This window comes from Chiloscyllium plagiosum, unplaced genomic scaffold (assembly GCF_037043375.1).
Source record: "Chiloscyllium plagiosum isolate Xiang-an unplaced genomic scaffold, Cpla_swu_hap1 HiC_scaffold_9, whole genome shotgun sequence".
Classification (NCBI taxonomy): domain Eukaryota; kingdom Metazoa; phylum Chordata; class Chondrichthyes; order Orectolobiformes; family Hemiscylliidae; genus Chiloscyllium; species Chiloscyllium plagiosum.
Genome location: NW_028270147.1, coordinates 81,692,159 through 81,712,027, shown reverse-complemented (window position 1 = coordinate 81,712,027; position 19,869 = coordinate 81,692,159).

The window sequence follows — 19,869 nt, the reverse complement described above, 5'->3', positions numbered from 1 at the left end:
TGAAGAGTAATTAGTTCACATAGTGAGGTTGCATGATCTGGTCTAGATTGCCAGCAAGTGCAGTGGATGCTGATTCAGTAGTAACTTACAAAGGAGAACTGGATAAATACTTGAAAGCGATACATTTGCAAGATAATGGGAAAGAGCAGAGTGTAGGACTAATTGGATAGTGCCTTCAAAGAGCTGGCATGAGCATGATGGTCCAAATAGCCTCCTTCTGTGCTGTAGGACTCTACATCTAAAGCAAGATACTGAGAATATCGGAACCTGATGTTTGTGTCAGTGCCCTCTCATTTGATCTGGATATGTTATTACTTTGGTGAGAGACGCAGAGCAAAGCAGAGAAATTGAATTTTGAAATTTGAGAGTGATTCTGATGATCATAGAATCCCTACAGTGTGGCAACAGGCCCTTTGGCTCAACAAGTCCAAACTGACTCTCCGAAGAGTAGCCCACCCAGGCCCATTCCCTTACATTTTACCCCTGACTAATACACCCAACCTACACATCCTGAACACTGTGAACAATTTAGGGCTTATGCCCGAAACGTCGATTCTCCTGCTCCTTTGATGCTGCCTGACCTGCTGCGCTTTTCCAGCAACACATTTTTCAGCTCTGCTCTCCAGCATCTGCAGTCCTCACTTTCTCCTAACAATTTAGCATTGCCAATTCATCTAACCTGCACATGAAAAGATGAATCACTCCAATTGAATAAGACGTGGTTGGTCAGATGGAGGCCAATGAGAAAATCTGATACTTGATGCTTGGTGCTGGTAAGAACAAAAGCAGGTGTGTGCCTTTCAACTCTTTGAGCTTTTTACACTTTTCAATGAGGTCATGGCTGATCTTCTAATTCAATACTATTTTCCTGCACTAACCCTATATTCCATGATGTTTTTAATCTGTGGAAATCTATTAATCTCAGTCTTGAACATGTGCAATGACTGTCTTCCCTCAGCCCATGGAACAGGAAATTCCAAAGATTCATGGTGTTCTGAGGGAAGGAATTCCTTCTCATCTCAGAATTGAGGGCCTATCACTTGCTTTGAGACTGTGTACCCTAGTCCTACCACCTCTGGCCAAGGGAGACATCCTTCCTGCATCTATTCTGTCTCGTTCTTTTAGGATTTGGAGATGCCGGTGTTGAGAGAAAACTCAAATTCTCTCCCGGTGGTTATTTGCTGTTCTAGCAGTAAGATCACAAGGAAGTGCCCAATGACAATGTTCAACACGGCTCTGCTTATACAGCTCAGTGAAATTTGGCAGCAGCGATGACTATTAATAAAATAAGCAATCACTCACAGAATTATACACACTGTACTTTAAATAGTTGGTGCCTTGTATGACAAGGTAGAACACAAAGACCTCAGATGGAAACTTTCGAATTAATGAAGGTTCAATAAATTAATTCCTGCAGTGGAGTGATCCTGCTGGGAGGGAAGATTAAATAGCCCACAGTCTATCTTCTCTATAATTTAGAAGAATGAGAGGGGATAATACAAAACTCTGAAAGGACGAAATTACACAACACCAGGTTATAGTCCAACAGGTTTAACTGGAAGCACTAGCTTCATTAAGACAACCACCTGATGAAGGAGCAGTGCTCCGAAAGCTAGTGCTTCTAAACTATAGAGAAGATAGGCTGTGGGCTATTTAATCTTCCCTCCCAGCAGGATCAGTCCATTGCAGGAATTAATTTATTGAACCTTCATTAATTCAAAAGTTTCCATCTGAGATCTTTGTGTTCTACCTTGTCATGCAAGGCACCAACTATTTAAAGTACAGTGTGCATAATTCTGTGAGTGATTGCTTATTTTATTAATAGTCATTGCTGCTGCCAAATTCCACTGAACTGTCTAAGCGGAGCCGTGCTGAACATTGTCATTGGGCACTTCCTTGTGATTTTACTGGTTGAACAGCAAATAACCACCGGGAGAGAATTTGACAGCTTTCTCTGTAGGGAACGAGAGACTGAACACAGGATATAATAGCCCAGTATGACTGAATTCTCCTCTAATAGAACAATTGTGACTTTAGGAAAACAACTGGCATGTCCTTTGTGCTTGGCTTTAATGAGACAAGAGTGGGATAATGCTGAGGTTATATTGTTCACACTGCTGTAATGTTACACGCCAGGGCAATCATACAGCTAGCTATTCAGTTTCACTACATGAATGCGGAAGTCTGAGTGATTATGTGAACAGGTACATGTTCTACCTCATGCAAAGTGATGGCAGCCCCATCATTGTTGAAATCTTCAGGATGAGTCTTTCGATCATTTCAAGTTCAACAATTTCGTTATCAGGACGAACAACTCAGCTGATGGTTTAGTGGGCACTGCCCACATACATGTTGACAGAATGTAGGTGTTAATGATGCTGGCACAACTAAAACAGAAGGAGAAATTCAATTGCATTTCTATCATCGTCCTGGAGAATTAAAATAATTTTCTAGATTTTTCCCTGTCTTCTCCACTCTCATCGTTAAAGGCAATTGTGAATGAATCTTATGAAGAATTGAAGCCCTGATTTTCACTTGCTATGGGACATTAGTATTGTCTAAACAGGTACACTGTGTTGAGATTGGCACCTCTTGCACATCCACGGCTAATTCAATACATTTTGACAAGGCCTGTGTCCTTGCACCTTTTGTTTCGGTGCACTCTTGGAGTAACATGCAGCTTAAATCTCACTTGTCTGTCATCCCATTTATCAATTCCCTCAGGCTGCAATTATTTAAAATGTATATTAATAAATGCTTCCATAAACTCATCCCTCCTCTGCAAGAAGCCAGCATCCTTTGGTCTGCTTTTTCTCGTCACTTCTCAATCTCCATTACTGATCAGCAACTTTTTTTTTTAATAGATATTTTTATTGAAAATTTAACATATTTTTACAAGCTTACAATTAAAAACAACACAAGTACAAACACTAATATACAATTAAATCTGAAATAAATAATAGCCAAAATCTGTCAAACAAAAAGAAGATACAGAGAAAAAAAAAGACAAAACTCAACTAATTACTAATCTAGGTGGAGGTGGGGAGATTTTAACCCTACTGCGAATCCTCTTGCAAGGATGCCTGCCTTGAAGAAGTTTTCCTCCTCTCTCTACAAGAATCTCAGGGAGTCCCTCTCCCACTGCAACTCCCAGGTCATTTCCTCTGCCCTGAAGCTCTTCACCTTCATCCCCTCCCCCACTCACCCATTGTACTCTATGCTACTTTCTCCCCACCCCCACCCTCCTCTAGCTTATCTCTCCATGCTTCAGGCTCACTGCCTTTATTCCTAATGAAGGGCTTTTGCCCGAAACGTCGATTTTACTGCTCCTCGGATGCTGCCTGAACTGCTGTACTCTTCCAGCACCACTAATCCAGAATCTGGTTTCCAGCATCTGTAGTCATTGTTTTTAACCTAACTACTAATCTAACCTATAACTAAACAGAGTGTATGATCAAATATCTCACATTACTCCAGAGAAAAAAAAGGATAACGTGCAGCAGGTCAGGAGAATCGACATTTCGGGCATGAGCCCTTCTTCAGGAATGAGGAAAGTGTGTCCAGCAGGCTAAGATAAAAGGTAGGGAGGAGGGACTTGGGGGAGGGGCGTTGGAAATGCGATAGGTGGAAGGAGTTTAAGGTGAGGGTGATAGGTCGGAATGGGGGTGGGGGCGGAGAGATCAGGAAGAAGATTGCAGGTTAGGAAGGTGGTGCTGAGTTCGAGGGTTGGGACTGAGACAAGGTGGGGGGAGGGGAAATGAGGAAACTGGAGAAAGTTGAGTTCATCCCTTGTGGTTGGAGGGTTCCTAGGCGGAAGATGAGGCGCTCTTCCTCCAGCCGTTGTGTTGCTATGGTCTGGCGATGGAGGAGTCCAAGGACCTGCATGTCCTTGGTGGAGTGGGAGGGGGAGTTGAAGTGTTGAGCCACGGGATGGTTGGGTTGGTTGGTCCGGGTGTCCTAGAGGTGTTCTCTGAAACGTTCCACAAGTAGGCGGCCTGTCTCCCCAATATAGAGGAGGCCACATTGGGTGCAGCAGATGCAGTAAATGATGTGTGTGGAAGTGCAGGTGAATTTGTGGCAGATACGGAAGGATCCCTTGGGGCCTTGGAGGGAAGTAAGGGGGGAGGTGTGGATGCAAGTTTTGCATTTCTTGTGGTTGTAGGAGAAGGTGCCGGGAGTGGAGGTTGGGTTGGTGGGGGGTGTGGACCTAACAAGGGAGTCACGTAGGGAGTGGTCTTTCCGGAACGCTGATAGAGGAGGGGAGGGAAATATATCCCTGGTGGTGGGGTCCGTTTGGAGGTGGCAGAAATGACGACGGATGATACGATGTATATGGAGGTTGGTGGGATGGTAGGTGAGGACCAGTGGGGTTCTGTCCAGGTGGTGATTGGAGGGGCAGGGCTCAAGGGCGGAGGAGCGGGAAGTGGAGGAGATGTGGTGGAGAGCATCGTCGATCACGCCTCCCTCCCCGTCCTAGACCTCTCCATTTCTATCTCGGGCAACCGAATCAACACGGACATTTACTATAAACCGACCGACTCCCACAGCTACCTAGACTACACCTCCTCCCACCCTGCCCCCTGTAAAAATGCCATCCCATATTCCCAATTCTTTTGTCTCCGCCACATCTGCTCCCAGGAGGAATAGTTCCAATACCGTACAACCTAGATGGCCTCCTTCTTCAAAGACCACAATTTCCCCCCAGACCCCATGCTGTACATCTCTATGACTCTATGAATCCATATGCCAATGTTGGGGCGATGCCTCATTGTTCCTAGCCTTGATTTCCATATACACAGCAGCATGATCAGAAATTATTGTATTATCTATTTTGCAGATGATATAGAATTCAAAAAGGTTGGGGGGAAAAAACATATCAATTCTAGTGTGACACTCCACACATCTACTAATCCTAGCTCTTTATTCAAATCCGCCAATTGCCTGGATCTGGGGGATACACCCAGTATCCTGTCTATCTCCGGGTCCATAATGCAATTAAAGTCTCCCCCTATAATTAGATTAGATTACTTACAGTGTGGAAACAGGCCCTTCGGCCCAACAAGTTCACACCGACTTGCCGAAGCGCAACCCACCCAGACCCATTCCCCTACACCTAACACTACAGGCAATTTAGCATGGCCAATTCATCTAACCTGCACATTTTTAGACTGTGGGAGGAAACCGGAGCACCCGGAGGAAACCCACGCAGACCCGGGGAGAATGTGCAAACTCCACACAGTCAGTCGCCTCAGGTGGGAATTGAACCCGGGTCTCTGGCACTGTGAGGCAACAGTGCTAACCACTGTGCCACCGTGCCGCCCAAATTGTATGACGAGCCCCGAGAGCCATCAGTTTGGAGAAGGCTTCCAATATAAATTTGAAAGGATGCGCCAGGGGACAATACAGATTTAAAATCCCATATTCCTCTCCATTTTTAAGGGCTTAATCAGTATATATCATCCAGATTAATCTTTTATCTGATTTAGGATTTTAAAAGCGAGATTCTTCCGAATAAGAATGACTACTCCCCTACTTTTTGAACTGATAGAAGAAAAGAAGGCCTGGTAAATTCCACGCTATTGTAATTTCAAGTGCTCTTTATCCAGTAAATGTGACTCCTGTAAGAGAGCTACATCAACCCTTTCTTTTTTGAGGTTTGATAGTATTTTCTTCCTTTTGATTGGTGAATTACTCCCCTTGACATTCCAGGTGCACCATTTAATCGAATGACTAACCATAATCGTCCAGGCAAGTCTGAGACCTCCCGGGAGGAGAAACCCCATCCAAAGCACCCTGAGAATAGACCATAAAAATTTCACAAAAACAGAGATTCTTTAATACACTCACACCAATATAATAAAAAACTATTTCTAAATAGAAAAAATATAAAACATATTTAAATGGAGATTTTCCCTCTTGTTTCCAGGGGGCATCACTTCCTATCTGAAAACCCATCGTATCTTCTCCCAACCAGTGCCCCACCCTCGACCCAGGCACCCCATAATAAAATAAAGAAAATTCAAGTGTACTATAAAGCTAAACTTAACAGTCAGTACCCTACCCACACCCCCACCCACACCAACACCTAGATATGTTTGGTAATGTTAATACCACGTATAAACATATAAAACTATAAAATTACAGTCTCAGCAGATAATAATTTAATATAGGAACACAAAATAATAGGGGAAAACAACCCCACCCTAAAAGAAAGAGATAAGGTCAGACAAGGCAGACACCCCTCCTCACCTGAATCAACTAGACCATCCGGCCTATATATATATATATATATATATATATATATATAAGAAGGAAAATCGCAAAGTGGAGAACAAATAAGCCCCCCTCCCTACTGCCCGGAGATAATATTAAGCAATAAAGGTAATAAGAGAGAAAAAAAGGGTAAACCGGGCAAGGGGAGGGGGTGTGCAGAACAACCTCATTCACCACACCAATTAACTCTTACAATCTATGTAAGAGTGTCCAAACATTCCTTGGCTTTCTCCGGCGATCCGAAGCCCTTTGTGGCTAAAACGTAGCACCGCTGGGTAGCACAGTGAGTATTGAATGTTTAAATCCCTTAAACGCTTCTTCGTTTCATCAAACGCCCTCCTCTTGCGGACCAAAGCTGGGGAAAAGTCCTGAAACAGCATAATCTTGGATCCTTTGTAAGTCATGGCTTGGGGATCTTTCCCAAGATTTCTGGAAGCTTCAGGACCGGGCGGGGGTGCTGGTCCGACCCGGGCCTGCGTATTGCAACCCAATGGGCCCATTCTACCCGCATCTGGCCTGATCCAGCCTCCAGCTTCAACATCTGAGGGAGCCACTGCTCCAGAAACACTGCAAGCTGGCCTTCCTCTTCCCATTCAGGAAGGCCCAGCAAGCGAATATTTTTTAAGGCCCGGACTCACTGATCTATCCAAGGATTCTCTGGGAAGCTAGGGAGGAGATAGCAGAGCCTTTGGCTTTGATATTTGAGTCATCATTGTCTACAGGTTTAGTATCAGAGGACTGGAGGATTGCAAATGTTGTGCCCTTGTTCAAGAAGGACAGCAGAGATGACCCAGGTAATTATAGGCCAGTGAGCCTTACTTCTGTTGTAGGAAAGGATTATAAGAGATGAGATTTATAATTATCTAGCAAGCAACAATTTGAATTCAGATAATCGACATGGTTTCGTCGAGGGCAGGTCGTGTCTCACAAGCCTCATTGAGTTTTTTGAGAAGGTGACCAAGCATGTAGTTGAAGTTGACGTGGTATAAATGGATAAGGTTCCACATGATAGGCTGTTCGAGAAAATGCAGAGGCATGGGATTGAGGGTAATTTAGCAGCTTGGATTAGAAACTGGCTTTCTGAAAGAAAGCAGCGAGTGGTCGTTGATGGAAAATATTCAGGCTGGAGTCTGGTTACTAATGGTGTGCCACAAGGATCTGTTTTGGGACCACTGCTGTTTGTCATTTTTACAAATGACTTAGACGCAGGCATAGGTGGATGGATTAGTAAATTTGCCGATGACACTAAAGTCGGTGGAGTAGTGGACAGTTTGGAAGAATGTTACAGATTGCCGGGGGACTTAGATAAACTGCAGGATTGGGCTGAGAGGTGGCAAATGGAGTTCAATGCAGCTAAATGTGAGGTGATGCACTTTGGGAAGAATAACAGGAAGGCCGACTACTGGGTCAATGGAAAGATTCTTGGTAGTGCGTGTGTAGAGGGATCTTGGAGTGCATGTACATAGATCCCTGAAAGTTGCCACACAGGTTGCTAGTGCTGTTAAGAAGGCATACGGTGTGTTAGGTTTCATTTGTAGAGGGATTGAGTTCTGGAGCCACAATGTTATGCTGCAACTATACAAAACGCTAGTGTGGCCACACCTGGAATATTGTGTAAAGTTCTGGTCACCCAATTACAGGAAGGATGTGGAAGCATTGGAAAAGGTGCAGAGGAGATTTACCAGGATGTTGCCTGGTCTGTAGATATATATGCCACAACTACTGACCCACTGCAAAAGTCTTCCAAATCTGCACACCGACATGACTATTCCAAAGATGCAAACAGGTTAATATTCTCAAAAAAGTGTAACTTAATCTAGTACACTCTATTGTGGCAATTATGAGGAAAGGCTGAGAGACTTGGGTCTGTACTCATTGCAAAGAAGAAGGCTAAGAGGGGATTTGATAGAGACATACAAGATGATCAGAGGGTTAGATAGGGTTTACAGTGAAAGTCTTTTTCCTAGGATGATGATGTCACCATTTACGAGGGGGCAGAACTACAAATTGAGGGGTGATAGATTTAAGACAGATGTCAGAGGCAGATTCTTTACTCAGAGAGTGGAATGCCCTGCCTGCCAATGTAGTTAACTCAGCCACATTAGGGAGATTTAAACAATCCTTGGATAAGCACATGGATGATGATGGGATAGTGTAGGGGGATGAGCTGAGAATAGTTCACGGGTCAGCGCAACATCAAGGGCCGAAGGGCCTGTTCTGCGCTGTATTGTTCTATGTTCTATGTTCTACGTTCTAACAACATGTGACTTACTTTGCAAGTAGCAACAACATACATCTTTCCAACAAATAGCATTCAGCTATCTAAGAAACAGAAGGAAAGAGATTTGAAATATTTCTCCTGAAGGAGGAATCTTTGGAAACATTGCAAACGCAGCTCGTTGAAATCCTTGAATAGAAGAGGAAATCCTTGAATAGAAGAGGAAAAGCCTTATGTCCATATGGCACGTTTCATGACTTCAAATCATTAGAAAGCTGCTGAAGTACTTTTGAATGGTGGTCACTGTTGTCCAAAAAACAGCCAATTTACACGGTAAGGTTATAAAACTGTAAGGAGCTAAATGATTAGGGTCTTCTGAATTGGTGACATTGTTTCAAAGATAAATGTTGGCCCAGGTACCAGGCAAAGTTGTCTGCCCTCTTTCAAGTTGTGCAGAGAGTATTTCACATTCATGTGAGGGGTGGGCATAACACCTTAAATGAAAGTTGACAGCTCCAACAGTGAAGCACTCCTTTCAGCACTGCACTGCTGTGTCAGTCCAGATTATCAACTGTAGCTAGAGCTCAAAATAAAATAAAGATGGATCAAAAATGAAAATGTTATCCTTTAAGTCACGGAAGTGTAATTGACCTAAGCTTATGAACAGGGCCAGTGCAACCAATAGGCAGGCAATGTGGTTCATTGAGAGAGCAACATTTGCAAGGCAGCAAAAAATTATTCTTGAAACCACTAAAGTAACAGCCTTTGGAAGTGAAAGATCTAAATCTGTAGATATATATGCCACAACTACTGACACACTGCAAAAGTCTTCCAAATCTGCACACCGACATGACTATTCCAAAGATGCAAACAGGTTAATATTCTCAAAAAAGTGTAACTTAATCTAGTACACTCTATTGTGGCAATTATAATGTATTGATTGTGTAAATTGTACATTCATTAGCTTGTTGCTCATTTGTGATTGTGAGAAGTGTGGTCTTGTGCTTTCATCCAGTGGGAATTGGACTGAAACCTTGGATCTGGAAACTACAGCCTGCAAAACAAATGGGCTTTTCTTTTAGTGGCAGGATTTAAACGCAACGCTGAGAGGGTCACTTGGGCTGCAACAATTCAAGTTACTGTCACAGATTAATGTAAGATTACATGATTTATCTGAGTTACAGGCCTTAGGTAATATTGCCTGTTTATAGTAAATTAGTCAAACATTACTTCAGAAAACCTATTGCTGTTCTCAATAGAGCAGAGGAGGTTAAAGAGAGAGTTGATGAAAGTGTTCAAGATAACAAAGGACTTTGATAGGAGATTAAAGAGAAACTGTTGCCATTGCCAGGATGAAGACACTTGATGCAGTGATTTATTATGACCTGGAAAGCACTGTTTGGGAGGATGCTGGAAGCAAACTCAGTTGTAACTTTGAAACAGGAATTGATTTGAGACAAAAGAAAAGATTGAAGAGCTACAAGGAAAGAATAAGGACATAGGGCTACTTAGCTATCTCTTTCAAAGTGACTGCAGTAGCGGGTCTGTTCCAGGACATATCTGAAGAGCTTTGGGGAAGAGGAGATGACCCAGAGGGGGGTGCAGTGAGAGAGAGATCACTGAGATCCTTGTGGAGGGAGGAGGAGAACTCCTTCAAGGTGGGCATCCTTGGAAGCGGCTTTGCAGTAAAGTTAGATCAGCTAGGAGGAAGTGAGGACTGCAGATGCTGGAGCTCAGAATCGAAAAGTGTAGCACTGGAAAAGCACGGCAGGTCAGGCAGCATCCGAGGAGCAGGAGAGTCAATATTTTGGGCAGGAATGTCTGATTCCTGATGAAGGGCTTATGCCCAAAATATCGACCCTCCTGCTCCTTGGATGCTGCCTGACCTGTGCTTTTCGATTCTGATTTCCAACATCTGCAGTCCTCACTTTCTCCTAACTCTTTCAAAGGACTGGGTCAGACACAATGGGCTGAATGGTCTCTTACTTGTGGTTTTATTCTATGACTTTATTCTAGGCTATTTGTTTATTAAATGGATACCCTGGCCTTCACACTATATCTGCTCTTGTTGCACAAAGTTCCATTACGTCATTAAGATGTACCTCCATGATGTTTATTTGCCTCTCTGTTTAAAATGCCACACAGACAGAGAGAAAGGGAGACCATAAACTAATCCCTTTTCCTAATAATACGTATGTGAGGAAACATCAAATTATACTTTGTAATAATATGATGCAGGCCACAATCTGCTGCTGACTATATCCATTCTACTATATCCATTAAAAATGTAGCAAAGTACTGTGGATGGTGGAAATCTGAAACAAAAGCAGAAAGTGCTGGAGGACCATTCTGAAAAAGGGTTACTGTACTCAAAGCGTTAATTCTGTTTCTCTCTACACAGGTATTGCCAAGTATTAAAAGTACATTTACAGCAGTTAGATTGCAAATTTAACTTTCAAATGGAATTAAATTGTTGTATGCCTTAGAAGGAAGCTGACATAACTCTTGGATCGAAGCAAAGTACTGTGGAATCTTAAAATAAAAATGAAAATTTCTGGGAATACCTCAGCATGTCACACAGAATCTGCAGACTGAGAAACACAGTTAGCATTTCAAGTTAGTGAGGTTTTGTCAAAACTGGAAGAAGTGATGTAATACTTTATAAAGCAAGTACAGAAGCAGGCAAAGGTAAAGAGTTCTGCAGAGCAGAATGGGAAGTATGTAACTGAATGCTCAAATTACGTCTTTTAAAACATACATTAACAAATCTCTTTTCTATTCTTTACCTCCAGCTTTCCTGCTTTCAGAAGTCATCCTTTTTAGATTAGATTACTTACAGTGTGGAAACAGGCCCTTCGGCACAACAAGTCCACACCGCCCGGCCGAAGTGCAACCCACCCATACATTTACCCCTTACCTAACACTACGGGCAATTTAGCATGGCCAATTCACCTGACCTGCACATCTTTGTGACTGTGGGAGGAAACCAGAGCACACGGAGGAAACCCACGCAGACACGGGGAGAACGTGCAAACTCCACACAGTCAGTCGCCTGAGGCGGGAATTGAACCCGGGTCTCTAGCGCTGTGAGGCAGCAGTGCTAACCACTGTGCCACCGTGCCGCCCTCTGTGCCACCCTTTTGTGTGGGGCCACAAAATGAATTGAATATTGCTATAGCCAAATGAAATTGGCTGTCTTATATTTGCAGATTTTCTACACTAGGAGTATTGTGCACCTTCACAACCCAAGTAATGGGACATGTATTGCCATGACTAGGTAACAGGAGTTTTAAAAAATGGCAATGATACACTTGAATGAAGTCTTGGCGTGAATGCCCTCTGTGACACAAGTAAGGTTAATTAGATTAGATTACCTACAGTGTGGAAACAGGCCCTTCGACCCAACCAGTCCACACCGACCCTCTGAAGAGTAACCCATCACCCTCTGACTAATTGACCAAACACTATGGGGCAATTTAGCATGGCCAATTCACCTGATCTGCACATCTTCGGACTGTGGGGAGGAAACCGGAACAAACCCACGCAGACACAGGGAGAACGTGCAAACTCCATACAGTCACCGGAGGCTGGAATCGAGGCTGGAGTCAAACCTGGGACCCTGGTGCTGTGAGGTAGCAGTGCTAACCACTGAGCCACTGTGCCGCTCTTGCTTGGTGAAATTATAAAAAAACACACAATGTACTTCACTGCTGTTTGCCACACCATAGGCATGATGAGGACAGGACAAAGCAGTAAGGCATGTTGGTGCCCTATGTATTAGAACTTTAAGATTATTTAATTTTGGATTTACATATCTTGCAGGCTGTACTGCACCATTACTCAATGAGAAAGCAACACCACCTACTGGACGGATACAAGAAATGTGTAAATAATCACCACTGAACTGAAATGAAGAAACTACAGTATTACGTTTTCTGTCACAGCGTGGAATAGGAAAAGTTTTGATTTTACAGTTGGCTCAATGCAGTTAGCAACTTTGAAAGCTGCGATATAGGGAATCACTATTAACAGAAGGTAAAGAGGTGGCATGTAAAGGAGTTAGGACTTTGGAAGGAAGAGAATCGAAGGAGCATGAGTTGGATATTTTGGAGGAGGTCAGATATGAAGGTGGAATTTCTGGGAAGAAGTATGGGGAGGGTGTGGGGCGGGGCGGGGTGGACAGAGATTAGGGTAAAGCAGTGGTAGAGACAACAACACAGAGATCCTCCGACAATCAAGGAAATTTTTGATATTTTTGTGCTGAGCATTTGGACAGATGTGTAGTGAGTGTGGTTGAAGGCTAACATGTTTAAGGAGTTGTAGTTCATCTGTGCTATTTCATTTACTCTAAACAAATCATTATTTCTCCGATCAATATAATGCGCATCAAATATCAAGATTAAAAGAAACAATAGTTTTTGGCTTGCGTTATAAGTAGCATTTTGAGGACATTTCTTCTGCCTAACCTGTAATGCACCAGGGCTGAATTCCATGGGTGGCACCTTCTGGTATGTTACCGAAATTGTTATAATTCCTGTAGGTCCCGGCACCTGGATATTTGACCATGGGGAACCTGAGTTAACCCCCTCTCACTTGGTGCTGCTGTGGCTACTGAACAGTGATCACCAGTAGGAGGCAGATTTTCATTGTTAACTTCAGGGTCTGTGGGCCATGTATATCAATTTCCTTGCTACCGTGGCTGAGATTAGTGAACAAATCCGGGAGTAATCCTGATCAGTATTTTAAGGATTTTCCCTCTTTACAATGGTACATAACACCACTTATCTCTAGGAATCCAGTCACTGTGAAGGTAATCACATTATAATCTCAGGTACAGGTGAGAGATCAGGTTCATTTGTCAAGTAGCTAATAAACAGTGTTTAGGGGTATAATAACTTAGAGAACAAAAAACTGTAATTTAAATTTTAAGCCAAAAAGGGCTATTTTAAAAAAAAACATGATTAATATTTAAAAATCACACAACACCAGACTATAGCCTGGTGTTGTGTAATTCTTAACTTTGTACACCCCAGTCCAACACTGGCATCTCCAAATTATGATTGATATTGATGGTCCCCTGTTGGCTTAAACAAGGCTCTCTGATTTCGAACAATATGTAATTTAATTTTAAATTGCTCAGGCAATTTTTGAAGAGAGATATCGTGATGGATATCTTATTAGTCTGTATGGTGCTGTGCTAATCTGTGCCTTCATTCTCAGGTAGAATTTAAATTCTACTTTTGATATTATATTGATGCTCAATAAAATCTGCAAGAGCTGACCTTTTAGGTCAGCTGCCTAGGGTTGTTAATCTTTCAGAGTCTCTGTTAATGGAAATTTGTGACACACTGTTATGCAGTATATCGGGACTTTAATGGGTGATGTGTGTTTTCATTAAAGCTAATCATTGTTAGTGTAGAAGTGAAAATAAACCTTTTCATCTTTTTAATCCACCAGCATCAATAAAAGAATGAGAGCTAAAAGTGCTTGTGTTTAATGCCTAGAAGAATGTGTATACACCACCCTAATGAAAATGCTCAGCAACGTGGAATTCACTTGTTATTGCTTACATTCTCCACCCTCATTCTCAAACAAACACAGTACTGGGACCTGTTGTCAGCATATTGCTCACACAAAAACGACCAAGAGGAGGGCAAGTTGTCAAGCCACCAACTCACAACAGATGCTCAATCCACTCACACTCACAGCAAGAGAAAAGGCATAGCTTTTTCAGACTGAGGTTTTTCAATCATTTGAAGAACTATTGAACCAACATTTTAAGACCATTGGTGCTTGTACTCTTTTATAGTAGGAGCAGAGTACTGCACTTGAGCCTAGGCAATTTGGGACTGAATATTGTCGGGTTGTGATTCTACAATTGATGTTAAGATTGTGTTTGCAAAATGTGCTGACACTCTTCGGAAGGCTAGAATTCTGAATCATGTATTGAGCCTCATGTGGAAAAATACAACAATTTGGTGACAGGATTAATCTCAAACATCTTCAGCTACCACATGTTTGGTAATGATTACACAGTGTTTAGTACGAGTTACAATCAGATACTGATGCAATCTGTGTCCAAATGTAACATGTCCTGGATTATATTGAGACATAGGCTGGTAAGTGGCAAATAACACTTGTATGACCCAAATGCTAGAGAATATTTATCTGCAAGAAAAGGGAATCCAGCATTTACTTATAACATCCAATGGTATTACCTAAATCTGCCAATATCAATGTCCTGAGGATTATAATTGAGCAGAAATTTATCTGGACCAGCATGCAGATACTATGGCTACAAAAGCAGATGAGAGACTGGGAAGCAAGCAACACACACACCCTCAAAGCCTGTCCAGCATCTTTGAGGCAAGGGTTAGGAATGTGACTAAATACCTTCTACTTGTCTGGCTGGATACAGCTCCAACAACATTCAAGAAGCACGCCCCTATCTGGATATGCAGGTTGCTAGATCAGCAGCCCATTCACCTTGTGACACATGCTTCTTCCAGCACTGGTGCACAGTGGCAGCAATGTGTACTATCTGCAAAATGCACTGCAACAACTAACCAAGTGGCACGTCCCAAACTCAAATGCAGTCACATGGGGATCACCACCATCTCTAAGTCACACACCATCCTTGGATTTATGTTGCTGGCTTTTTACTGAGTTAAAACTCCCCCCTAAAAACACCATGTGTGTGCTGACACCAGCACTGCAGGGGTTCAAGAAGGTGGCTTATTACCCCTATCACTACGGCAATTAGAGATGGGCATTAATTGCTGGCCATTCAACTGAAGCTCATATCCGAAAAACAAATAATAAAAAAATCATTTCTCAGTTGAGGTTCCCAGAACAATAAACACTTGGTCAACCTTTTCCCTTGTTCCTCCACTGGACTTACGGGGGCGGGGGGGATCTGGTAGAACGCCCAAGGAGGTTGGACCCTTTGTATTCATCCAATTATTAGCATTAAATAAGGTCAACACTTCACCCCTAAAGAAAGTAAAACCTGCATTTATTTACAGCCTTTCATGACATCAGGATGTCCCAAATCCAATTAATTTATTTATGTTATGGTTTTGACTTTGTTGTGATAGTAGGTAATTCAACTGCCAAATACTGCATAGCCAAGATTCCACAAAGTGCACAATATATGGCTAAATAATTTGTTTCAGTACTATTAATATAGGAATAAATGTTGGCCAAGACACCAGGAAGACATGTTTAAGTTGTTGTTGTCAAACAAAACTCAATCTTTTGTCACAATTTTCCTGGAAATTGAGCTATATTCTCAGATATTTGCACCATGAATATATTTTGGAATGTTAATTGTTCCTCTTCCCACAAATGCTGCCAAACTTGCTGAATTTCTCCTGTATTCTCTGTGTTTGCTCCATGAATACACTTCAGATGATTGGGAAGTTAGTGATGTTACTCTGCCCACTATTCAAGTGAACAATACCATCACCTTTGTTCCACATGTCAATGTTGCTTATGTCATCACGTTTTCTTGTTTTTATAGCAGGTGAGTAAGACACACCAACATGCCAACAAACCGGTTTATTTTAAACAAGGTACATGAATGAACTGAATACAGATTTTGTCATGAGGCCTGTCATTGTTATACACTCCTTGACTGATGAAAAGTGTCCAAACATTTGACTGTTTTAGAGTAAGGATTCTTTCATAATTGCTGAACCAATGATAACTGGTCCCTAATTTCTGTATGAAGGGCTGATGAAGTGCTTTTGCCCAAAACGTTGATTTTCCTGCTCCTCGGATGCTGCCTGACCTGCTGTGCTTTTCCAGCGTCACTCTAATCTTGACCCTAATTTCTATAACTTAGTGCCATATGCACATTTTGTATTTCAAGGAAAGGGAGACAGAAAGGAAAAGAGAGGCAGAAAGAAAGAGAGACAGAGAGAGAGAGGGAAGCGCACATTGAGAGGGTAAGACATCAGCCACCAAGTTGGCAATCACCAAGCCATCAAATTGGATGCAGCTTTTCCATTATAGCTTTCCCTATACTTTCTAACACAATTGTTGTATCTTGGCTACAATACTAACTGGATAGAGGCCCAGAATGTCCTGAAACATTGTACTAATGATTCTAGTGTGCCATTATTCCTGCATTAAGTTCCTGGACAATATGGTAAAGTAACATAATGCCTCAGGACCTCTGTACTGCATATTTGTTTGCTTAATACAATTACAGTTACTTTATAACTGTAATTATATTAGCCCTGCCCTTCCAATGAGATCAATGACAATCCTGAATTTGGAAAGAAGGCTGATTTGATAGCCATTGCCATTTAGGTTCAGTGTTGGTAGCTTGGCCTTAGGTTGATTTATCTCTCCTAGATAGATTCTATAAATATATTTCTGACAACAGGTGAGTCAAAAAAAAACAGAACTACAGCAAGTGAACACACTCTGAGGAGCAGTGTTTTTACACCTTTTTGTATATCATGGCTTGATTTGCAGAAAATACTTAATTCGCAACAACATGATACCTTGCTTAGATCTATAAATTTTAGAAACCATGATTATTATATCCTCTCCTCCAAGCTGCACTTTTTTTTTCTCCTTGTACAGGCCATTGGAAATATTTAAAGTTTTGCTTCATTAACAGAGCATTAAATATAATAGGAGCATTTTGTACAAATATATGGAAACTTAATAAGCTTCCTTTTTGGAGATCTTGCCTGTTCAGTTAGGAAGATTTGAATTTTAAATTGTCTGGGCATTAAATTCTGGCATTTCCTCCTTATACCACTCTTACTCACTTTCCCCTTTTAAAGCACACCTTAACAATTATTTTTTCGCCAAGGTTTCGGTCACTTGACCTGAATGGTCCTTAATTATATGTTTCCGTGGTCATATTTTGCCTTGTACCATTCCTGTGCACTGCTTTGGGGATGTTTTATGTTAAGGGTGTCATATAAATGTAAGTTATTGCTGTGTATAAAGGATGCATTAAAAACTGGGACACTGAACTGTAGAGTTGTTTCTGTGATACCTAGTAACAAATAATAACTGATGACTACATAACATTCAGTATCATTCATGACTCCTAAGAAACTGGGCTCGGGCCTTTCTTAAATTCACTCACGGGGCCTGGGCATCACTGGTTAAACTAGCACTTTTTGCCTTTCCCTAATTGTTCAGAAGGCTGTAAAGAGTCAACCACATTGCTATGGTCTGAAGTCACATGTAGGCCAGATCAAGTAAGGACAGCAGTTCCTTTCCTAAAGGATATTAGTGAACTAGATAGGTCCGTGGTCATCATTATACTCTTAATTCCAGAATTTTATTGAATTCAAATTCATCTACTGTGATGAGATTTGAACCCAGATCACTATAACATTGATTATTTGGATCGACAGTCCAGTAATAATGCCTCTGGGCCAATGCCTTTCCACTGACAAGTGATAAGTTATATTTACTACACACTTGCCAGCAAATGACCATCTCCAACAGGAAATAATTCAACCACTGTCATGTGCCATTCTATGGCGATCCCATCATTAAACCCCTACCATCATCCTGAGGGTTGCATTTACTGGAAACTGAATTGGATGAGACATATAAATATTGTGGATACAACGCCAGGAATTCTGCAATGGTAATTTACCTCCTGACTCCCCAGGGCACAAATGAGGAGTGTGATGGAATACTCCCTGTTTTCCTCGATGAGTGCAACTCCAACAAGACTGAAGAAGGTTGATACCATCCAGAATAAAGTAAGCTACTTGGTTAACACCCTATCTGACATCTTTAGCATTCACTCTCATGATCATCGGAAACTAGCGCAGCAGTGTGTGCCTTCTACAAAATACACTGCAACACTTTTCAAAGCTCCTTTGACAGCACCTCCTAAATGTGAAATCTTTAAGTTCCCGGAAGCAACATATCACCTGACTCGGAACTTGCAACCCTGTTCCTTCACCAGGTCAAAATCCTGGAACTTCCTCCCTAACAATACTCTGTGTACAAATACAGTGCATGGATGGCATAGTTCAAGAAGGCAGCTCACTGCCACCTTCTCAAGGGTATTTAGAAATGTGCAAAAAATGTTGCTGAGCCTAGTGACGCCCACATTCCGTGACTAAATCAGGAAAAGCTCCATGTGATGTAGGTATTCATTGTGCTGTTAGGCAGGGTGGCTCAGCAAACCTCCTCAGCAAACCACCTACTGCCTACGTACTTCCAATACAAAACTGCCAGGGTGTGTCTCCACGTACTCACCTAACCTTGCAAGATTTTCCTGTTTGACGTTTTCATTTTATGCCACACAAGACTGATCCTGAATTTATTTTCATTTTGTATTCACATTCCGGAGTGGAGAGTGAGAATATTCATGAGGTAGTTGAGCTGGAGACTGGCGAAAAGCACAGACATAAGTTTATAAAATCACACTGTGTAAAGTTCGTTTGGGCCATCACAAGCGACTTTTTTAGCAAGAGTTTGTGGTGACTGAATTAAAAAGCAGGATAATGTTAAGTTTCATTGTAATCTTGTTAGTGAGTTCAAAGGGAGTTCAATAATTGTCAATTTTAAAGATGATAAAACATACATTGGTTTGTAGGAGACTTTTTGAAACATCACTTCAAAGAATTGGAGAATTAAAGAAGAAGATATGAAACAAACACAGTTATTGCTAAAAATCACACAATGCCAGGTTATAGTCCAACAGATTTATTTGGAAGCACTGGCTTTCAGAGTGCTGCTCCTTCGTCAGGTGGTTGTGGAGAATAAGATTGTAAGACACAGAATTTATAGCGAACGATTACAGTGTGATGTAACTGATGTTACGGCACACTGTAAACTTTTGCTATAAATTCTGAGCCTTACAATCTTATTCTCCACAACCACCTGATGAAGGAGCAGCACTCTGAAAACGAGAGCTTCCAAATAAACCTGTTGGACTACAACCTGGTGCTGTGTGATTTTTAACTTTGTACACCACAGTCCAAAACCGGCACCTCAAATCATGACAGTTATTGCTGTGCACATTGGGCTGATATACTTTTTTCCCAATGCTGTGTCAATATTTTTTATTTTATTTATTCCTTCCACAAATATTTATTTTGAAAGTTTGCATTGACTTGATTTTGTTCCATAATAGTTACATTCTTGAGACATGATTTTAATTTTATACAAAAATGTGGGCTGACAGCATTTCAACTGTCCATGAAGAACCTTAAGAATATTTTAATACAATCAGACTCCACCCCATTGCTAAACTTTTATTGCATTTAGAATTATTGCTGGGTAAGTTAATCATCTTCTGTTCCACATTTGCAGTGTTAATTATAATTTTTTTACATTTATTTATGTGAATGTGGATTGCTGGAAATGGGTGGTTTGAATGAGGT